This window comes from Octopus sinensis, linkage group LG2, assembly GCF_006345805.1.
Source record: "Octopus sinensis linkage group LG2, ASM634580v1, whole genome shotgun sequence".
NCBI lineage: Eukaryota > Metazoa > Mollusca > Cephalopoda > Octopoda > Octopodidae > Octopus > Octopus sinensis.
Genome location: NC_042998.1, coordinates 98,916,001 through 98,933,062, shown reverse-complemented (window position 1 = coordinate 98,933,062; position 17,062 = coordinate 98,916,001). Strand labels below are relative to the sequence as shown.

The window sequence follows — 17,062 nt, the reverse complement described above, 5'->3', positions numbered from 1 at the left end:
TTAACCTCCTTTCTTAAACTATTACAGGCCAACTCCAATTGCCAAAGTGTGTTTTCAGCCAGAAGCAGTGTCCTTCATCTTGACACCAGCAAAGAAAAAGAAAAAAATGCAAAAGCAAAAACTGCATGCAATATACATTTATGATGAATAGTATCTCACATGTACCTGTTGTGTCATCTTCTTTAGAGCTGAAAATGCTGTAAAATCAAGAATTTTGGGGGTGGGTAGTGTGGAGCATATCTAATTAGAGGGTTACATTTTCAAACTCTTCCGCTTTACATTAAGACATAAAATTTATATAAACTGTACTTGAGCTTGATGCTACTCATTCATTTCCCCTTTAGAGAATGACATAGTTGTTGTTGTTGTTGACGACGACGATGATGATGGTGGTAGTGGTGGTGTTGGTGTTGGTGTTGGTGTTGGTGGTGATGATGATGATGATGATGATGATGATGATGATGATGATGATGATGATGATGATGGTGGTGGTGGTGGTGGTGATGATGATGGTGGTGGTGGTGGTGGTGGTGGTGGTGATGATGATGGTGGTGGTGGTGGTGGGTGGTGGTGGTGGTGGTGGTGGTGATGATGATGATGATTTTAAAATGTACTGTAATTTATTGCAATTATATCTGGGTTTTTTTTTGATATAGCAACTTTGGTATTTATGCTATTGTATTAAGTATAATTTTTACACATACGGCTGCTGCTACACAAAAAATGAATGTCATGGTGTACTGTATCTTACTTTTGTTTTCAAGGAGGTACTCAGGTGAGATGGATGCAGCTTAGCTGAATGACTATCAAGTAAGCTTTGTGATCATGAGGTTTTGCGTTCAATCCTACAGCATGGCATTTCAGGCAGGTGCCAGATAACATTGCTTCAAGTTGACCCAAATCTTGTAGGTGAAAGTGGGGAGATAGAAACAGTTAGGAAGGTTGTCAGGTCAGATGAACTCTACCTGTTATTCAAAATCTGCAGCTTTGTCACAGTGTATGATACGGACTCCACCTGAGGATTATGTTAACTGGAATACTCAGCCACTTAGCTGCTAATACAATGAGTAGGTAATTCAGTTGAGTGAACAACTGAATACTCAACATTGAAACTGATGGAGACCCAGTTACTTGGTTGAAGGACATCATTCCTCTTGGAAAAGGTGCCAGTGTACCAACAGCTCTGCATGCAAAAATATCATACAATACACACAAACAACTTGTACTTCCATGTGTTTCTTCATTTACATCAAGGTAGACTGAACCATTAAGAGTTAAGAGCCTTTTCCTTAGATGTACACCAATTTAATAACAGGATGTAGACCTTCAACTCTTCAGCCTATACAATAAGTGTGTAACCCTAAAATTCTTAACTCTTCTCTGCAATTTCTTGTAAATTAAACAAGTAATTTAACAACCTAACAAATCTCCTTCGAATCATATCCTACCATCTCGATAATACAGTCTTTGGTACACTATATCTGAAAAAAAAAAAAAAAGATGGAATGATCATGGCTAGAACATCTTTGATTACAGGTTTGCTCAATCAAAAATTACTTGTAGTAAAACAACAGCAGTAGCAATTTAAAGAGAAATACTTATTTTCTATTCTATTTCATTCTGTACACATTGGTTTTGAATTGATTTCAATTTAGGAAAATAAAAAAAAAATTAAAAAATAAAAAGACCTTCATGAGTGTTACATATTTGAACAACTAGACTTTATTGAATAAGAATTTGTGAACTACAAGACTGTAAATTCAAGACTGAGATGAAGGCAAAATTTGAATCCTGCATTTAAAAATACTAACTCAAGTATTCTACTGTTGAACCTAGAAGAGTTTAATTGCATTAACATCACCCAGTTATAGTTATCTTTTAGATCAGTGATTCTTAACCTGGAGATATAATGAGTTCACAAGGAAATGGAGTACCATGGGGGAGGTTGCACTATGGTGGAGAGGGTGCTTTTTATTTAGAGGGGTCTTGATTTCTCTTAAAAATAAAATATTTAAACCATGTACACAATACTTATATTTTAAGCATATTTTCAAAAAAATGTTTGTGAGGATTAAAATATTAGTTGGACATTGAGATATCAGAGAAGAGGACTTACTATGTACCAGAGTTGAGTATAATAATTTTATTATGTGTTTGTGTCTTCTTTAATAATTTCCATAAAAATTTGATATAGGATGCAAAAGTCAATGGAAATATCTAAAATGCAACACAAGCTGGATGGGGTTAGTAATCAGAAATATAGATAATATAGACAGTATAGAAGTGTGGCTGTGTGATAAGAAGTTTGCTTCCTAACCACATGGTTCTGGGTTCAGTCCCACTGCATGACACCTTGAGCAAATGTCTTCTACTATAACCACAGGCCAACCAAAGCCTTGTGAGTGGATTTTCAGGACAGAAACTGAAAGAAGCTGGTCATCATCAACATCATCATTTAACGTCCATTCTCCATGCTGATATGGGTTGGATGGTATGTCCAGAGCTGGCAAACTGGGGTTGGGGGTTGGGGGGAGGATGCACCAGACCCCAATCTGATTTGGCATGGTTTCTATGGCCAGATGCCTTTCCTAATACCAACCACTTTACTTAGTGTGCTGGATGCTTTTACATAGCACTGCATGAGTGCTTTAACATGGCACTGCATGGGTGCTCCTATGTGGTTACCACACAGGCACTTTTACATGGCACTGCCATGTATGTACTTATGTACCTACATACATATGTATGTATGTATGTATGTATGTATGTATGTATGTATGTATGTATGTAAAATCATTATCTATTACATATGCAGATGCATAACTGTGTTTGTCCTCTACTGCCACTTGACAACCAGTTAGTTAAATCCTTGTAACTTAACAGTTCAGTAAAAGAGACTGATAAAATAAGTACCAGGCTTAAAAAGTGAGTACTGGCGTTTGATTCATTTGATTAAAATTCTTCAAAGCAGTGCTCCAGCATGGCTGAAGTCTAATGACAGAAAAACATTAAAAAATTATAGGATTAAACCAATGCACAAAGTTTGTTTCAGTTTGATTAAACTAATGCTTTTATTTTTTCTCAAAACATGTGAAGGAGGTATTTATAAGACACCATTTGGTGAAATGGGCGTTGGCTACGAAAGGTTGAAAACCTCTGCTTTATACATACAGATTTGAAGTAGCTAAAGGCATTGATATCTACGTAATACTTTTTAACTGATAAAAAGACATATTTCCACTACATATACCGATTCTACTAACAAAACATTAAAATATTTTGTTATATGAGAATCAGTTTTTGTTACACATGTCCTTCGGGAGAGAAATGTTTAAGATATAGGTAATAGCTTGTGAACCATTGTTACAAAGAAAGAAAAAAGTTTAGAAAGTTGTATTCAACTTACTTCTTTTATATTTGCATGGAAATACAACAAAGCAAAACTGAATACAATGAAAGTTTACAAGTTTGAACTCAAGAAAAAGCTCAACAATTAAAACTATGTCAGCAACTAAAGGTTATTTTTTTTTATGCATTTGAAATATATATTTTTCTTTGCTTGTATCTATATTAGAGTTACTAAGCATTGTTGGAAGAAAAATTATGCAAATATATGCCTTTCACACTTCATACACATAGCATAGGTATCTATTAAACTATTTTACGTCTACATATTGCAAATGTAATATATACAATTAATGCAGCATCATCATTTTTTGCGTCTGTGTTGCCATCATTGTCATTGTTACCACCACCACCACCATCGTCGTTTTATGTCTGCTTTCCATGCTAGCATTGGTTGGAAGAGTATTCACGGTTGGAGTCAGCATGTATTCAGGGGTACTACTTACATAGATGGGTTGAAAGATCTCATCTCACTTGTGTTTCATTTTTGGTTTAGTTTCTGTGAATAGATGTCCTTTTGAAGACCAGCCTCTTTACAGAGTGTACTGGGTGAGTTTTTCATGACACATGCACTAGAGAAATAGCCAACACAACAAAAGAAACTCCACTACTTCGTATGTCTGCTTGCTCACTAGATTCTTTAAAAAGTGAGGAACCTGATTAATAGAGACATGAGTTATAATGATAGGAGGGATATGCAACAAAGGGGAGAGTACTCAGTATTCTGAGATAGGCGTGTGTATTCAAGACTAGGTAGTGTGACTGAGATGGCAGGGATGTGATAGAAGTCTATGATGCCCAGGGGATAGAGAGCTATGACAGAGACTTAGGAAGTATGGGCGAAAAGGTGCAAGGTATGATTGCAGTCATGGAGACAGGGTGTGATGACAGGCAGTATAGAGTGGAGGATGAAGGTAGTGTAAAATAAGCAAATGTTATATGTAACCACATATACATATACATATACATATTCATAGGCTATGAAGTGGACTGGATCAAAAGATGAATGTGATAGCAGGGGTAATGGTAAGTAGGCAAGTCTTTACAACACAAAGGTGTGTAGGAAACAGGGTGAGAATAGGTGCAGGGGTATTTTTAGTTACCCTTGAGGCATTGTACAGTGAACAGTAAACAAAAGAGATCTACTGTCCCCCCAGTCATATTAGAAACCTACATAGTACAATGAGGATTGAGAAGAGGATGGAATGATCCAGAGATGAGCAATAGGCATGGCTGAAAGAATGTGATGTATGGCAAATAGATGTGTAAAAATGGCATTGGCGAGAGGATACAACGTGTGACAACCAAAAGACATCTAATGTCAACCTTAGTCACACTGATAACATAATTGAGTGAGATTGAGCACAGAAGGAAATGATTGAGAGATAAGTAATTGAGAGATAGGAGTAGGAAGCAAGAGAGATGAAATGATATATCATTGGACTATATATTATTAAATATTTGTATAGCAATCTCTATAGAAAGCATATGTATCATGATATTTTTGTACAGGTCATGAAGACATCTTATTATCAATAGATATTTTAAACTCTTGTCTTCATCTGATATTTCACAAGCAACAAATAAGTTTACTGTTAATATTCAATTTCCACAGTTGAGGTGCTATTTTACATAGTGTTTTTTAAAAATATATTGCAAAATAAATCAATCTGTATTGCTTATCTTTATAACAATACCCAACAATTTTATATTACATTACAGTTAACCATGCTGCATAGCAATATAGTGGTTCAATTATGGAGCCACAAATTTGTTAGCTTCAAATGTTGAGTCTAAATCCTGTGCATAATTCTATGTTTTACTTTCAGAGGATGTCAACAGCTGTATGGAATCCATATCACTGGAATTAATTCTTTATCTTTCAAAAGTAACAAATCTCTACAGAGCAGAGATTGTTATACAAATATATCAATGTGTATAATACATTTATAAACCATTTCATGTGGTATTAGAACTGAAATGAATTCATGGTAAATTACCAAATGGAAATTTGTCCCATTTTATATAGAGGAAATAGATCAGGGCATACAAATTTTGTCTTTTTTAGCAGAAAAGGGAGAAAACAAATAACTACTTATATCAAGAAGATATTATTGATTGCACCTTACCCCACCAGCCTACTTAAACATGAGCAGAATCTAGTTCCAAATATTAAATGTTAGACCTCATTCTCTGAGGAATTCTCATGATGAAAGCACTTCCTTAACATAGCCAGGGATCACACCTAAAAGACTGGCCCTTCTTTTCAAGGACTGAAAATATTTCAATCTCCTCAACAGTTGCTGCCATTCTACAAAGCTCAGGTAAGGTAACTATAATGACCTCTGCACTTCAGATTTGGCTGGCTGGTCCCATATCATCTTTACTCATGTTCTTCAACTCACTCATTTATCTGCCTATTATCAGCCATGATGTCTCTAATCCAGCTAGGCTCCACATTAACCATTAAATACTGTCCTTCCACCCCAGAACATTGGCCCTCTGGAGTTCCTTCTTTGCTCATGTCTTTTCTTGCAACACTTTAAGTAGAGCTTAGCTACATTGATCTCATCTGTTTAGGAGGGTCTACAAAGGCCATAAGCATGGTCCCTTCATCTAGCCCTTGCAAGTAAAAACATAAATTGATAGATACAGTATCTATGTACATAAGATGTGGAGTTAAGTAAATATCACCTAAGCTCTGATCATCACTTAAGAGTTAGTGCTCAGCTCTGGTTTTGTAGTAATTTGCTACATTATATAAATCTCTTCTGGGATAGGAAATCAGTATATCTCACCATACATTTCAGATAAACTGATGCTGCATTTTCTGGCATCCAAATCGATGTAGCATATAGTATAAAGATGAAGTGTAAACATTCCACCAATTTCAATATCTTTCCAAATCCTACTGCATTTCACATGGAATTTTTTGTCCTCCTAAGTTGTCTTGGTGTATACTACTTAATTTTTAGCTGTAAATTTTGGTTTGGAAAATTCAACTTATATGTTGGGAAAATGCATTATATATTTTTAACAGCTTGGTAATCTGAGGTATATAGGCTTTAACACACAGTACAAATATTTAAAAAAATGCCTAAAGTGTGTTCATAGATCAGTTTCATATTGATTTAATCATCTTGCAGTAAGAATTGATAGTGAGAATACTTTTTCATTTGTGAAAACTTGTAGAAAATAGCAATTAAAATAAACAACTGTCAACTGTCAGTTCCATCTACACACCTCAGGCAATGAAGGAGCCTCTATACAAGAAATAGCAGCCATACCTTAGTGTCTCAAAGATAGACAAGATATATTTGTAATGAGATCCCTAAAAAGGTGAGATGGTCATGGTTGTAATATTTTCAATCATATGTCTGCTTGATTGCTGTTGATTTTAGGCTTAATAATAACATATCTCACAGTGATATGGAAATAAAATGAAAAAAGGAGGGGAAAAATTCTGATAGATAGCATCAGTTAAAGAGAAATAGTAGAATGATATTTCATTCCTGGATTATAAATAGATTTGGAGTTTGCCATCATTGGTTTGTAGTGATGCTACTGTGTAAGGTTCAGTGCGCGTGCGCAGAATGGGACTACTTCCGGGTGGCCACCGGAAGTCTTCCCTATGCGCATGTGCGGGAAACTGACCCCTAAGGCACAGTCCACTCACTCACTCTCTCTGGCCCCAACAGTGCTCGTGAACAGACGTGCATTAGAAGTCTCTGAGAACTACGCATTGACTTAGCAGCGGACACATCGAACCACTTCGACCAGCCTACAAGAAGCAGTACAACAGATACGGCTGTCGGTCCCCCTCAGAAATAGGCACACCAGATCAACACCATCACGAGTAATAAAACAACATTTGCTGTCTTTCCCAGATAACCTGACTTCGTCTGTTATCATTCATCATCATCATCATCATCATCGTTTAACGTCCATTCTCCATGCTAGCATGGGTTGGACGGTTCGACCGGGGATCTGGGAAGCCAGAAGGCTGCACCAGGCTCCAGTCTTATCTGGCAATGTTTCTACAGCTGGATGCCCTTCCTAACGCCAACCACTCCGTGAATGTGCCGGGATCGGATCGGACACCCTTTCAGTGATACCGATTCCAGATCCTGTTACAATTGGTGATTATTCCCAGTGATATAAACAGTCATCTCTATTTCCTCTAATTGTGCCACCCATTCTACCCCCTTTCTTTGTCACTCTTCACTGTGATATATTTTCCTACTTCATGTATCAGTTGAATTAGTAGACACACAACTACATATTCTTTGGATTTATTATTTGAAGAGAGCCATGGCATAGTAATGGTGAAGTAAAAATATCAAATGACCTGAACCAACTCATATGTTCACCATAGTCCTTATGCTAAACTTCAGTTTGATGAGAGACTATGTTGTATATTGTAGGGTCATGTTGAGTGTAATGAGACAATCATTAAATGTTGAATCCACTTTGAAGTCAAACATGTTAACCTATGAATGAAAGCTTCAGTGCTACTTGTTGCAGAGATGGACAAATTAGAAGCAATCGATGTGTGATTTTTTGAGATTCACTGAACATGGAGATAAAACTTGGACATGATTTGAACCTGGCAAAGCAACTGATGTTGCTGCTATTTTATTTTTATTTGTTTAGAGAATAGGGATATGTCCATAATGATTGTAAGCATTTATAAGTGCAGGAGTGGTTGTGTGGTAAGTAGCTTGTTTACCAACTACATGGTTCCAAGATCAGTTCCACTGTGTGGCACCTTGAGCAAGTGTCTTCCACTATAGCCTTGGGCCGACCAAAGCCTTGTGAGTGGATTTGGTAGACGAAAACTAGTGTGCTTATGTCCCCATAGCTTAACGGTTTGGGAAAAGAGACTGATAGAATAAGTACTAGGCTCAGAAAGAATACGTCTTAGGGTTGATTTGCTCACCTAAAGGTGGTGCTCCAGCATGGCTGCAGTCAAAAGACTGAAACAAATAAAGGAATAAAATTCTGGTGACCAGTCAGATTACTACTTTTAATGTATATGTGTAATTTGTGTTTGCCTGGTTCTGGTAGGACAGATACTAATTTTTAATGGTGCTATAGTGTTTTGTAGCTTTTCTCATTGTGTCTAGGTGTTTGTGGGTGGATTAGTTATTGAAACTTTGTCAGTTGGAGCAGGTTGCAATCCTGAATCATATTTCTTGTTTGTTTCAATGGTCCTTCTGTTTAGTTGTTTAAAAGGCTTATGGGTGTGGTATATTAAACCACCTGTCATAATGCTATAATCTATACTTTTAAAAAGTATATCAGTTTTTAAATGTAGCTTTCTTTGACACAATTATAGCAAAATTTTTTTACTGGTTAATCAGAAGAGCAGGTCAGTGCCAATGACTTTCACAGGTCTTTGCTCCAACTGGCAAAACTGATATGGATAATATTCAGCTTGAACAGCTGGCTGACATCTACAGGAAAAGCGTAAGTAGAGAGTAAAGTTCAGAGGGTTGAAGTTCTGAAGAAGAACAATTGAATGTTGTGTTTACTGTGGGAACTTAAAGGTGAGATATGGTAGTAGTTACAAAAAGAGCAAGGATGATATGTTTTGAATGGGTGACAAGATTTTGGAGCTAAGAGGGGAAGAGGTCTTTCAATAACTATAGAAGAAAGACAAATAAAAAACTATGCCTGTAAAGTAGTGGTTCTAGTGTCTTCCTGCCAATCAACCAAATAACCTTTTTGATTCTGACTAGGATGTTTGTGCATGTAGCAGCAGTGGTGTCCCAGAAATTTGAACAAAGCCCTAATATGAGTCATACTTGGGTTTTAAAGAGAATCAGCAAGCGATGAGGATCAGACAATTTTCTGGCCCTGAAGAGAAATCCTAGTCTTTGGGATGAAGTTTTGGTATTATGTAAAGTCTGTTTGAAGGTTCATTTGAGATTGTGAGGCCAAGCATACGTAGAGACTTTGTAGTTGCTTAACCTGCAAGAAATAGCGACTAAATTTCCTCATATCACACTGTACAGTCTTAAAAAAGGAATGGTATACTGGTCAGTATAGTCCTAGAAATACAAAATGGCAGAATGCTCAGGACTGAAGTGTGTTTCATCATAGGACAGCTAAATCAGAGTTGACAACAATTCCGAGGGTTTAAAAAATTGTGTTATTCATAAGTAAGGATGGTGTAGTGCAAGACTGATACCATTACGTCGATGGTGTTGTCATGATGATGGAGGAGACTAAGTTATGTCACACAAGTTGTTTCCAATGTGTGTTTTCTGTTCTTTTCCTGGATGTATGTGAATAAGGCTTGTTTATGTGGAAAGTGTGAGTAAAATGAAGGACAGTATGATCATCATTTAATGTCCATTGTCCATGCTGGCTTAGATTGGAAGGTTTGACCAGGGCTGGCAAGCTGGAAGGCTGCACCAGACTCCAATCTGATTTGGCATGGTTTCTACAGTTGGATACCCTTCCTAATGCCAACCATTCCAAGATTGTAATGGGTGCTTTTATGTACAACTATCTTGGGTGCCATTTGTGTGACACAACTGTGATTTTACTTGACTTCTGAAGTATGACATAATGCCAAAGGTTTTGGTCATTCGTCATTAACTCTATGAGGCCTAACATTTGAAAGGCGTTTTTCATGTGCCACCAGCATCATCCACCTTGCCTCATATGCTTTATAAATGTGTTTTTAGTTTGTATTTGCCAACAAGAAAGAGATGATACACTAACAAAGTTCTTTGGAGAGGAACAAAGTAAATTGTGATGTTTATGCTTTTTTATAAAGATATTTAATGCAAGTGCATGGCAAGATCAATACATCATTGGACAAAATAACTAACACTATTTGGTTACATTTTTTTCATTCAGTGCTAGCATTCAGATTACTCTGTCAAACATAATGCTTATTTGTTCAAATTGGTTTGGATTCATCATGCATTATCTTTTAGCTTTAAGATTACAGTTATGTGATTGTTTATTTTTAGAAGGACATTGTATAGTGGGTGTGATAGGCCAAATCTACCCACTTTGAACATAAAACATGTATTATTTGGGCCTGATATGGCTAAAATGTTAAAATCTCATCCAGCTCTACTTTAGTTTTCATCCTTCTGAGGTTAGTAAAATAAGTACCATTTGATAAAATAAATATTTGGAGTAATAGACTCTGCCTGTGAATGGTACTTATTTTACTAACCTCAGTATGTCCACAGTCCAATAACAAAAACCAATAAAAGAATAAAAGACTTAGAGTTCCATTGACAAAGAAATCAGTAACTAAATTAGCTTGTGTACTTCATTTACCAGATGCTTATTAACACCCAGCTGTTGTGGTTGAGGAAGTTCAAATCTTTTACCTTCTATCTTTCACTTGTTTCAGTCATTAGGCTGTGCCCATGCTGGGGCACTACCTTGAAGTATTTAGTCGAATAAATCAACCCCACTACATTTTATTTTCAGTTTACTTATTCTATTAATCACTTTTGCTGAACTGCTAAGTTACAGGGATATAAAAAAAACATTGGTCATCAAGCAGTGATATGTATCATCAATTGCTATGGCCAGCATGATACCTGAAGACAATGTAAGGGATATAAAATACTTTTGTAAAGTGTTTTATTGGTAACTGTACATAGCAGTGATTGTATAACATGTATAGAATTGGGTAATCCATTTCAAAACGTTTATTGTCTTATTTTCAGGGGTTAATCTTCTGATATATTATAAAATTCACTTGGTCCTAGCCCATATTGGAGGCTGTAGTCCACTATATAACCCTTCTAATTTTTTTTTCAGCAGTATAATACCAAATTTGGCATGAAGGTTTTTCATTACTTGGGGAAACTTCTAGGAGTGTCAAATTTTGTCCCTTGCCCATATAGAGAGCTGTACCCCCCCACCACCACCATATGACTCTTCCGATTTTTTTCAGCAGTATAATAGTTTCACTTTTATTCTTTCACTTTTGATATAATATTGTTTCACCTTTATTCTTTCACTTTTGACTTGTTTTCTTTTTCAGTAGCATAATATTATTTCACTTTTACTCATTCACTTTTGATAAGACTATAATATTGTTTATACTACAATACATACAGCTGCTTACAAAAATAGAGATTAATGTATAATTTTTCTATGTTCATAATTTTTTGTATACAATATTGAAAGATGCCACCAAAGAAAAGATGTAGTCTCTCCAGAAACAACTATAAAGTAAGGAGGATTGTAGAAAACCAAAGGCAAGAGTTTCAAGAGAGAAAGGAGATGAGACTTTCTCAAGATCAGAAAACACATGCTGCAGCACATCAAATGGAGTTTCAAGAGAGAAGGGAAATGAGAGTTTCACAAGACCAGCAAATGCATGCTGCAGCATGTCAAATACAGTCTCAAGAGAGAAGAGAAATGAGACTTTCCGAACATCATCAATTAGAGTCTCAAGACAGAAGTGAGATGAGATTTTCCCAAGATCAGGAAGTGCATGCTGCAGCACATCAGATGGAGTCTTAATACAGAAGGGAGATGAGACTTTCCCAAAATTTCCAATAAAACTAATGGCATGTGCTGCTCAGGCAGTAAGGTAAGATTGCCAGCACTACCAGCTCCTCCTCAACCTCTTATAGATCTGGAAGGCACTTCCATCCAGTCAAAGGATTTTCTGAACAATATCAGACAATACAACTCTGCATTTCAAATATTATTTGGTGCAGCTAAGGAGATAGTTGAATATGGATTTACGCCAACGTTCAAAGTTCAAGAGCAAGTCTATCACCCTATTGCTTCCCTGTTACCCCCAAATGAACAACTACACTTCCTTCAGATTTACTTCTTGAGTGATGTAGGACAATAAACCTGAAGGAGGTGTCAAAATTTTAGATGATGGGTCATGTTAGACTCATAACCGACTGCTGCAAAGGAGAGTATATCCACTGATAGCCTTTCGGTGCATTCAAAAATAACAACCCCCACCCCCAATTTCCATGATGGGTTAGGGCCAGGAATACTCCAAACAGAGGCATGACATGTTGCTTAGTTGAATTAGCCTATCATTTACTCCACAAATGTTTTGTTGTCAATGCTGCACTTTCCCATAACACCTGTTTCAAAATAACCGTAATATATATATATAAACTATGCCATTTTAATACCAAGCAATGCTGGTATCTCTGTTAGTATAATAGAAGTTTCACACAAAACTGTTATGCCTCTACTAAGTTTCCAATAGAATTATATAGGTCATGAAGCTTGTAGAAAACCCTTGGCTATTTAAGAATTGTTTCTATTCAGAAGACATTTTGGTTACTCCCACTGTTTAAAAAAAAACAAAAGAAAGCAACAGTAGCATGCCAAAAATAGAGAAGTGATGGGTCAAGTATTTTCTAACAACAGATGTATTTGTGCCAGAGCGTGAATAGACAAATGGAAAATGAAGAAAATTTGTCAATTGTGTTACATGTACATTTGAATTATTAGAAGTGGCTCTTTAAAATCTTTTGATAAACATTCAAATGAATGGGTAGCTTTTTATTAAAGGGGTTTCGTTTGGACAATCAAAGTTAGGTTTAATTTTGTGCAGAATTATCATACTTCATCAACAGAAAACAGTAAGTTGCATACTTTTATAAAATGAATGTACTAAGGAATTATACAGTAATTCTAAATTTATAGTTGTCAAAAGCAGTCGCACAAGTATGAGACATTTGATCAGCTGAAAGATTCCCTAAACCAGATCAGTAGTTTGTAGTGCATGAGAGAGGATGTTTAATTCTCCAGCAGAGGATTTTAGAATTTTTTTTTCATTTTTCTTTCCTTGCTTTTTTATTGTCAAACATGAATGAAATGGATCTTTGATGTGTCACTAAAAATAAAATGTTTCGTGAGGAAATATTTCCATTTTCTCACACTTTTTGTAACTGCTTAAGCTTCTTTTTTGACTATGTAGTAGGAGTCTTTTCAGAATTATTTAAGGACCATGAGAAACATACCACAGGTCTAATACAGTGTGATAATTTTGCCACAGTAGTTTCATTAGTGGCATCTGTTTTCATAGTAAAAGACAATTCATTACCAATAGTGACCACAGCTACTCATTTAACATCATTTTAATAGAATTGGTGTATTTTATAGTGTTCTCAGACAGATAGAAACTTGCACCAGCTAACAACCTAATTTTAGAAAAGTGGGATAGGATCCATTTAACACATTTAAAAATCTCAAGCCCCTTTTGTATTTTTTTTTTTTTTTTACTAAATTAAATTATAGATAGCTCTTCAAGAAGTCAAACATGTTCTGAATCAACATGTAATTCTCCATGTGAAATCAGATTAGTTAATAGTTATTAGATTGTCTTCAAATTTATTTTTATTTAAGGTTAGATTATTGCATATTTTGATGGCAATTAAAAAAAAAGTTCAAAAAGATTGTATCATGTTCTAATTTTGTTTTTCTACAAACTAAAATATCTTAAAAATATAAACAGGTACCTTTAAGATTCTTTTTATTGATAAATTTATTCATGATTTACTGAAACACTGAAACACCATTTGTAATATCCATAGAAACTTCAGTAAAGTGATACAGACCTCCACCCCAACTGCTTGGAAAACTGTGACAGATCTTTCCATAGGTATTATCCAAATTTGTTAATAAGTACTACTTAGATCAATTTTGCTACAATGTTTATCTTTAGATAATATATTTACTAGAGGTTGAATGAATGAAACAGATGGCTTAGATTGTGAAGCAGAAGTGGTGTGACCAGCAGACCAATATGCAATAGCCTAGTTTTACTCTTTTACGCTTTCAACAAACAGCAGTTTTAGCTTTTTAGGTTTAAGGATTGACTATTGAGTTGACACAGAAAATACCTGTTCTTGAGGTATTAGGGGATACTGTGGGAATTTGTTCCAATTTATCACTTAAATATCCATTGCTAACACCAAAGCATCCCAAGGAAACAACAAACATTTGATATGTTTCTGCTTTGAGTTTGTTCCAAAGGTTTAGCCTGCCTGCCAGATGACATTAGCCTGTGTTGAATATTTAAAAAAAAAATTAAATTGATGTTCAATATTCTAACTGTTCAGATTTAAAAAAAAACAGTTAGGTTTTAATATCTTTATGCATTCAATAAATAATAATTAAAATAAAATGGCTATGTCTTTTGCCTTTTCATCTAGTACCATGCCAACTTTGGGAAACAAATAATAATGATAAGTTTATTGTATACAGTGCTCAGATGTACAATATTTGAGTGTATTTCACATATAAAAGAGTCCCTTATAAATGCTAGTGTATTTTCTTCATCCTTTGTGCCTTTAAAACCATAATCATGAGTTAATGCAATTAAATTCTGTAGAAATTCATCTTTGTTTCCATAGTGCTTGGATTTCACATATGCTTCTTTTAGCTATTTTTAGAGCATCATCAAAAGTTGTACAATCATATATGATGTCTGCTATATTAAGCCCAATGTGTGTGTGTGTGTGAGCAAGAGCCTGCCTGAGTTTGTTAGGATTAAAGTCTGGGTCAGTAATTATTAGGAAATTCTCCTAATCCATAATTTAACCCTTTAGCATTTAAACAGGCCATATCCAGCCTAAATATTCTACCAGTTCTATATTCAAACTGACCAGATTGAGCCTCTCACACCTATCATACAATGTTATTCTAAAAATAGGTAATCACTTTACTGAAGTGTTGAAGCGACATGATAATGCATGATTAATTCAAAACAATGTGAATAAATAAGAATTACATTTGACAGAGTAATCATAATACTAGAAGGGTTAAAATTCTTACCATATTAAGAAGAGTTTGTTGGAATATTAAATTTGTCTGATCTAGCTATGCTATCCATTTTCCTTTAATGATTGATATCTTTTTAAGTGATTAAACTGTTATGATAAAGAAATTCTGGATATAATCCTTTGGTTACCATTGATGACCCACAATGCTTTCAATGCACAGGTACATAGATTGCCGAATTACTATCAACTAATTATTTCCTGTTTAACCAGAAGAGTCATCAGTAAACAATAGTATGCAGAGACAAAGAAGTTGTTAATAGAAAATTATGTAGAGTGTAAAGTTTTGATTTTCAAATCCTAATTTTCATGAATTTTTTGCAATTTGAGTGACATGCTCCAGCATTAATTTAGCTCTCTGCCTTATCAAAAAGCTAGAGCTAAAATGTTTGATTGAGCAATATATATACTGTCTTTTAGAGACAGTATATGTTGCTTGACTAAAAGAAATAGGTGAGATGCAGATAGAGATGAAAGGAAGAGAGATAGAAAGAGAGAAAGGGGGGAGGAGAGAGAAAAGGGGAGAGAGGGGAAAAGAGAGAGAGAGAGAAAGAAAGGGAAAGAGAGAGAGAGAGAAAGAGAGGGAGTGAGGGAGATCACGTTAGTTGCATAATTAATGATACATGCTAAAATGTAACACACATCCATTAATTTTAATTTAACCTTTTAGCATTTAAACTGACCATATCCAACCCAAATATTCTACCCATTCTATGGTCAAACTCACCAAATCCAGCCTCTCACACCTACCATATAATATCATTCTAAAATTAGACAATCACTTTATTGGAATGTTGAAGCTACAAGATAATGCACGATTAATTCAAAGCAATGTGAATAAATAAGAACTTATAATGGAATTGAAGGCTTGTGATACCTGTGGAGTATCTCTTTCTCCCATTATAATAGTTTTGTAGCTTCAAGGAGCTGGAATGGGTTGCCGATTTGGGCTGTCTGTGAGAAGTGAGGTGATGAGAATGGCTCCTTAGTACATCACACAGTCAATACAATAAATATAAATAGAACAATGCATATGTGTGCCAGAGGGAAATAAGGGACACAACTGGGAAGAATGTTTAAGAAAAGATTTATTTATATGTTAACATGCGTGATTATGTGTGCGTCATATATACAGAATGATAGATAGGCTGTCATAAGAATAAGATGTATGCGTGTGTATGTAAGCATAGATGTATGCATGTTAAGAACGTATAAGGATGGCAATGAAGAAGAGACAGTGAAAGAGTCTGTAGCCATCGAAGTGAGGAGTAAGTTCATAGACACAAGAATGATAAATACCAGTTCTTAGTCACTTGTACATGATAGTTGAAATACTGTATCAAGAAGTTGCAGTGATGATGCAGAGCCGGAGCAGTACGTGTCATATGTGAAGTTGTGGCTGTGATGCTGCTCTCTGGGTCACTTGGTACAGGAGTGTGTTGTTGCTGGAACTGGCTGTGTCTTGTGTGGTCAGTGGCTAGACCTTAAAAGAACTAGAACTGAAAGACCTCGAGACAAGGAATAGTTGGGTTTTTTATAAGGAGTTGTAGGCTCAGCTGAGATAGAAAACACACATGACCTTATTTGAAGGTTGCGATTAGTTGGGTTGAATATTGGTGTGCGATAGAACAAGAGAAAATTGCACCAATACCAACCAATCAGAGCAGTGGACACAACAAGGTCCAAAATGTGGTAAAAGCTAGCTGTTATCTACTATGTTCGTATGTATGTATATATAATAGAGAAGAGAGGAATTTTACTCAAGTGTACACTACAAACTACATCTGACAGAGTAATCTCAATGCTAAAAGTTTAAACTTAACCATATTAAGTTGATCCAAATGATTTCAATC

General features: G+C 35.4%; 1 long non-coding RNA gene across 1 annotated transcript in view; it reads left to right on the top strand.

The window, feature by feature from the left end:
- The first annotated feature begins 8,728 nt into the window (after positions 1–8,728).
- The window catches only part of LOC118760959, a 101,624-nt gene continuing 93,290 nt past the window's right edge, over positions 8,729–17,062 (top strand). The window contains exon 1 of the long non-coding RNA XR_004997065.1: positions 8,729–8,954. This is a non-coding gene — a long non-coding RNA (uncharacterized LOC118760959). The remainder of the gene's footprint in view (positions 8,955–17,062) is intronic.